This window comes from Neofelis nebulosa, chromosome 10 (genome assembly GCF_028018385.1).
Source record: "Neofelis nebulosa isolate mNeoNeb1 chromosome 10, mNeoNeb1.pri, whole genome shotgun sequence".
Classification (NCBI taxonomy): Eukaryota; Metazoa; Chordata; class Mammalia; order Carnivora; family Felidae; genus Neofelis; species Neofelis nebulosa.
In genome coordinates, this window is record NC_080791.1 from 101,441,283 (window position 1) to 101,447,926 (window position 6,644).

The following is a 6,644-nucleotide window of genomic DNA, read 5'->3' on the forward strand; positions in this document are numbered from 1 at the left end:
AGCAAATTTCACAATAAACTAAATTAAATGAATTTTTGGTTTTCCAATACATATAAAAGTTATGTTGACACTGTATTAGAGTCTGTTAAGTATTTTTAGCATTAGAGGTAATCATACAATGTGTATATTTTAATTAAAAAAACACTGCATTGCTTAAAAATGCTGTCGTCTGAGCAGTCAGAGTCATAATATTTAGCTCACGGAGGGTCTTGCCTCCATCTTGATGGCTGCTTAGTGGTCAGGGTGGTGGTTTCCGAAGGTTAGGGTAACTGTGGTATTTTCTGTTTTTTTTATTTAAAAAATGTTAAATTTTTATTTTTGAAAGAGATAGAGACAGAGCACAAGCAGGGAGAGGCAGATTGAGAGGGAAAGAGGGAGACACAGAATCCAAAACAGGCTCCAGGCTCTGAGCTGTCAGCACAGAGCCTGACGCAGGGCTTGAACTCTGAACAGAAAGATCATGACTTGAGCTGAGGTTGGACGCCCAACCAACTAAGCTACCTAGGTGCCCAACTGTGGTAATTTCTTAAAATGAATCAACAATGAAGTTTGTTGCATTTATTAACTCTTCTTTTCATGAATAATTTCTCTATAGCATGTGATGCTGTTTGATAGAATTTACCCACAGTAGAACTTCTTTTCAAAATGGAGTCAATCTTCTCGAAACCTGCTGCTGCTCTATCACCCATGTATATGTAATATTCTAAATCCACTGTTGCCAGTTCAACAACCTCACAACATCTTTGCCAGGAGTAGATTCCATGTGAAGAAATCATTTTTTTGGATCATGCATAAGAAGCAATTCTTCATCCATTAAAGTTTTATCATGATATTTAAGCCATTCATTCACATCTTTAGGCTACACTTCTGATTCTAGTTCTCTTGCTGTTTCTACCACATCTGAAATTACTTCTTCCACTGAAGAATTGAGCTTCCAATTTGTTTAAAACATACACAGACCCATACACACACACACATAACAAATATATGATGCTAAGTATAATCAAGTGAAGCAGAATAAAAGAAGTATGCCTGTGTTTTATTTAAAATTCACAGTAAAATATGCTAACAATAAATGATGTATTATCCAATGTATACTATAACTAACATTCTGTAACCTGGACTATTGCTTGAAGGGATGGGCAGTTTTCTGTTAAATTATGATTTGTGAACATGTGCATGCTTAACAAAGTATAAATAAAAGCACGGTTATTTTTAAGTTGCGTAATTGTGTACAATACGAATTCAAAAGAACTTCAAGGTGAAACATTAAAAATAACAACTAAATTTTGCAAAGTTGGTATATATAAGGTCTCCATATAAGAGATCAGTTTTTTTGCTAGAAACTAGCAAAAGACTTGTAAAAATGAAATTTTATACTATTAATTACACCTGAAAAGAAAATCTGTATCCAAGAAAAAATCTATAAACAATTTGCATGATTTGTTGTCAGAAACTACAAAGACATTACTGAGTTATTAAAGAAAACATAGATGTCAGAGTATGTCATGTCCTTTGGTTGGAAGAAGTAAATGCTGGATGAGATCAGTTCTCCCTAAATTATCCTATAGATGTAACACAGTAACAATCCAATCCCAGTCGGTATTTAAATATTTAAGTTAATATCAAAATGTATATGGAAATGCAAAAGCTTTAATAACCAGGGTAATACCCAAGAAGAAGAATTTAATGATGGGTATAAATTCCTTTAACAAAACTAGACTATTTTTTAATGTTTATTTATTTGTTTTGAAAGAGAGAGATAGGGAGAGGGGCAGAGATAGAGAGAATCCCAAGCAGGCTCCCTGCTGTTAGTGCAGAGGTGGACACAAGGCTTCTTCTCACCAGCAGAACCATGAGATTATCATCTGAGCTGAAATAAGGAGTCAGCTGTTTAACAGACTGAGCCACCCAGGTGCCTCAAAACCACAACGTTTCTTGAACAAAAGGAAAATATCTCCATGAGTTGGAATAAGCAAAGAAAGCCAGGGAGGTGAACAATGAATAGACATAATATCAGGTGAAAGACACTAAGCTCTCCCAAAATCACACTGGCGTATGCAAATATAAATGAGATTGAACTGTACTCATTTGGCACTTTATATAAGTGACCCATTTTGGTTTAGAATGTTTGATACAGTTGAGGAGTACTGCATGTAGGCAAGAATGCAAGGCTGATTTCACACGTGAAAACCCATTACTTAAATCCATAAATCAACATTCTTATAAGTTAAAAGAAAACAAATAGGTTTCTGATAAAATTCAACAGCAACTTGTAATAAACTGACAAGCTGAGTAGAATAGAAGAAATCAGTGTTATAAATGATATCTATAAAAATCTTACATATGGGGGAATAAATAGATTGAACACAGAGGTATTGAAGTTAGTGAAAATACTTGTACAGTATTATAATCATGGACACATATTACTGCATTTAAAAACATACAGAAAACTTGTAAAACGGAAACATTGAACACTTACCTTCTGAAATTGACCCTAAGACTTAGAGACCCAGACTCATCATGTATATTCAATATGTATTAGACATTGTAGCTGGTTCACCATAATAGGAAATAAAAAGTATAAAGATAGGAAACCACATACTGTCATTAAAAAAATTTGGGGGTAAATGTTATGATTAACTACATAGAAAAAATCTATACATAATTTATTAAAAATAATAAGTGAATTTAGTAAATTTGCTGGATACAAAACAAATTTAGAAAAATCAATTTATTTCTACATCCCACCCATAACAGTTAGAAAATAAAATTGAAGGAATGGTAACGTTTATAAAACAAATAAAATAAATCCCTAATTTATTAAAATCTAATACAAATATATGAGTCATCATTAATAATATGTATAAAAATTTAACTTGGAAGAATCAATGAAAATTTAAACCAAATATGTCCATGGAATAGAAGATTTACTATTGTAACAATGTCCAATATCTTTAGATTGATCTATAGTTTCAATATAATTCCAGCATGCCTTATTTTCCTCCTCCTTCTTTCCCTTCCTGATTTCTTCCTTCTTCTGTAGAATTCTGCAACGATACAATTTTTTAAACCATTTATTCTTTTACTTTAGCCTTCCATCCTCAGTTTATTCTGATATTTTTTAATTAGTAGTTTATTAGGGATATGTATATATATTTTTATTTCATTATACTTATGCTTGTGCATGTTATAGGCTATTCTCATAGTATGTAGTTCTTTGTGGCCTTAATGTGAAGAAAAACTTAAAATATCATTCCAGAATCTATAAACCTGTATCTATATATACATCTATCTATCTATAAGCTTGTCTGCGTCATTTACCTTGACAGTAGTCTGTTGAATAATATAGTAAGCATAAGACACATTTTTTTCTTTAAAAGAATTTATCCCTTTATCCAAAGGGAATTTTTATAAAATTTTATTATATAAAACCAATTCCAGTAACCTCACTTTCTCCCAGTTTGCTCAATCTCCTCATATTTTTCCTAGATTCCTACAATCAATATATGTCTGATGTGTTACAAACAACTTGGTGTATGTCAGTTGTAACGAAAATGCACGTGGGGGGGGAGGAAATGTTTTGGTTTTAGGTAAATTTTTATTACATATTGTATGTAAAGTAGAAACAACTTATCCAAAAGAACAGCACAGTGATGGTCCAATCTTAGTCATGGAGTTGGGATGTGACAGGGTGAGGGGACTGGGGACAATTAGCTGGATAACATACTACTTGACTTGATAACAAACTATTCATCATCATAACCCTGAAAAGAAGCTGCACAAAAAGAATTTATATGTGCATATTTAGAGATAATCTGTTTCAGACAACATACTATCGCCTCTGAAAAAAAAAACCCCACTATGTATATGATATTTGAAAGCTATTTCCAGGTACCATAAACACATTGAACCAATTCTCACTTCATTTGTCTTTCCCAGCAGTCTTGTAAAAAAAATGATTTTGCTAATACGGAAACAGGGAGTAAGATAATTTATATCATTTGCTCAAAGTATTCCTTTGCATATACCACCATTTTAAGTATAGCAGAGACCCCATCTACTTATGTATATTTCTTGGGATAATTCTCTAAATAAAGTCAAATAATCTCTACTATGATTTGTTAAAGTTTCCTACTTACATACTTCTGTCATATGTCAGTCAAGTGTATTAATTGTTTCATCTTGTACCACGTGTAGGCATAAGGGGTCTAACAGAACTATGCTTTACAACAGTGGTTTTAGATGTTTCCACAGATCATTGGCACTGAGGTTTTAAATTTTTTGTACATAACTAATATATTATATCATGTGAATGTAATTTGGTAAATGTAATTATGTAATCACCATTGTACAAACAACAAACAGAAAAATTTGATAACCACCTATACATCTATGGTTTTTACCACTTTTTAAAATGTTTGATGCCTTTATCTATCTATCTATCTATCTATCTATCTATCTATCTTTCTATCCACTTAATCATCTATCTACCTATCATCTATCCATCTATCTATCTGTCTATGCAGTTTTGCAGCCTTGGCCCCCCTGGCATTTTGAGTTGTTTAATTCTTTGTCAGGTAGGAGACAGCCCTAATATAGTAGGATTATTAGCAGCATCACTGGACGCTGCCCATAATATGCCAGTAGCATTCCTCCTCAAGTTATGACAACCAAATACCTCAAAACAGTGTCAACTGTTCTTTGGAAGACAAATATCCCAGTGTAATACTGCTGAAACACTGATCTATCTCTATCTCTGGCCCAATCTTCCATTCTTCCTTACTTTCTTCCTCTCTCTCTCTCTCTCTCTCTGTGTCTTTATAACAATATAAATTATTATATATGTTTTGTTGGGGGTTGGGGGTTTATTTTAAAATATCCTGAATTTGAAATTTGGATTTATCTTATTTATATTAGTTTTCTATGCTACAACACTAACACACGGATGATATAACAAGGAAGCTGTTTATTATGCAGATTATCTATCCGGAATAGGTTTTCCGATAAACCTAGATTAAAAAAACATTGGGGTGCCTGGGTGGCTCAGTCGGTTAAATGTCCGACTCTCGATTTTGGCTCAGGTCACGATCTCCCCGAATGCGAGTTTGAGCCCCAGGTCGGGCTCTGTGCTGACAGCTCAGAGCCTGGAGGCTGCTTAGGATTCTGTGTCTCCCTCTCTCTCTGCATCTCCCCCACTCAAATTTTGTTTCTCTCTGTCTCTCAAAATTAATAAGTAATAAAAACATTCAAAAAAACACAAACAGTGCTGAACAAATTCATTCTCATGGGAATCACAAATCATCCTGAGCCGCAGCCTCCATTGTTTGGGCTCTTCCTCACCTACCCAGTCTCAGTGATGGGCAATCGGGTATGATAATCCTCACAAAGATGGACTCTAGGCTGTAAACACTCATGTACTTCTTCCTCAAACACTTGGGTCTCACTGATCTGAGTTATTCAACAATTTTAGGACCAAAAGTGTTAATAAGTTTTATCATGGAAGCAAACACGATCTCTGATTATTTGTGCGCCACACCGGTAGCTTTCTACATTATCCTCATTGTTAGTGAAATTTTCATTCTATTGGCTATGCCCTATGGTAGCTACGTGGCCATGTGGCCATCTGTAACCCTCTGCCCTATCCAGTCCTCATGTCACAAAGGGTGTGTCAGGTCCTGGTGGCCATCCCCTATCTCTACAGCACATTTGTTTCTCTTCTATTTACTATAAACATTTTTAGTTTATCCTTTTGCGACTATAGTATCATCAATCATTTCTACTGTGACAGTCCTTTCTTCTTATCTTTCCTCTGCTCAAATAGGCATGATTGAGTTGATGATTTTGATTTTGTCGGGTCTTATTTATTTTTATTTTTTTAAATGTTTACTTAATTATTTTCAGAGAAAGAGCAAGCAAGGGAGGGGCGGAGAGAGGGAGAGAGAGAATCCCAAGCAGGCTCTGTGTGAACAACCTGATGCAGGGCTTGATCCCATGAACTGTGAGATCATGACAAGGTCCAGATACCTTGGACCGTGAAATCAAGAGTTGATGCCTAAGCGACTGAGCCACCCCGGCACCTTGATTTTCTCCATTTTTAATTTGATTTTAGTCCTTTTGATAGTTCTCGCATCTTACCTGTTGAGTCTGCTAGACATGGTTAGGACAGACTCAGCAGAGGGCAGGCACAAGACTTTTTGCACCTGTGGGTCCCACCTGACAGTGGGTACAGAGTCTTATGAGACTTTAATATTTATGTATGTGGAACCTAAGCCCAGTCATTCTTTTGACACTGATAAAGTGGCTCATATATTTTACACCTTCATTATCCCCATGCTGAATCCCTTGATCTATAGCTTGAGGAACAAAGATGTAAACTATGCAGGACAAAGGATGTGGAAAAAAACTATGCATACCTTCCCTTAATTTATTGCACTGTGTGGTTCCTATGAATAAGATTATAAACATTAAACATTGTTATGTGTTCCTTCAGAGGGAAAAACAAGGATAAATGAGTCAATGTATATTTAGAGATTGACCTCTATGTATAAGTCATACTTCTAAGTGCACTTGCAGAAAAAGACATTCAGTATACAATATAAATTAAATACCTTTGAAATTCTAGTGTTTTGTTAATAAGTACA

The 6,644-nt window shown here is 34.6% G+C and overlaps 1 pseudogene; it reads left to right on the top strand.

Annotated features, from left to right (window-relative positions):
- The first annotated feature begins 1,692 nt into the window (after positions 1-1,692).
- LOC131486668 (olfactory receptor 8K3-like) lies at positions 1,693-6,426 on the top strand (annotated as a pseudogene).
- Positions 6,427-6,644: the final 218 nt, after the last annotated feature.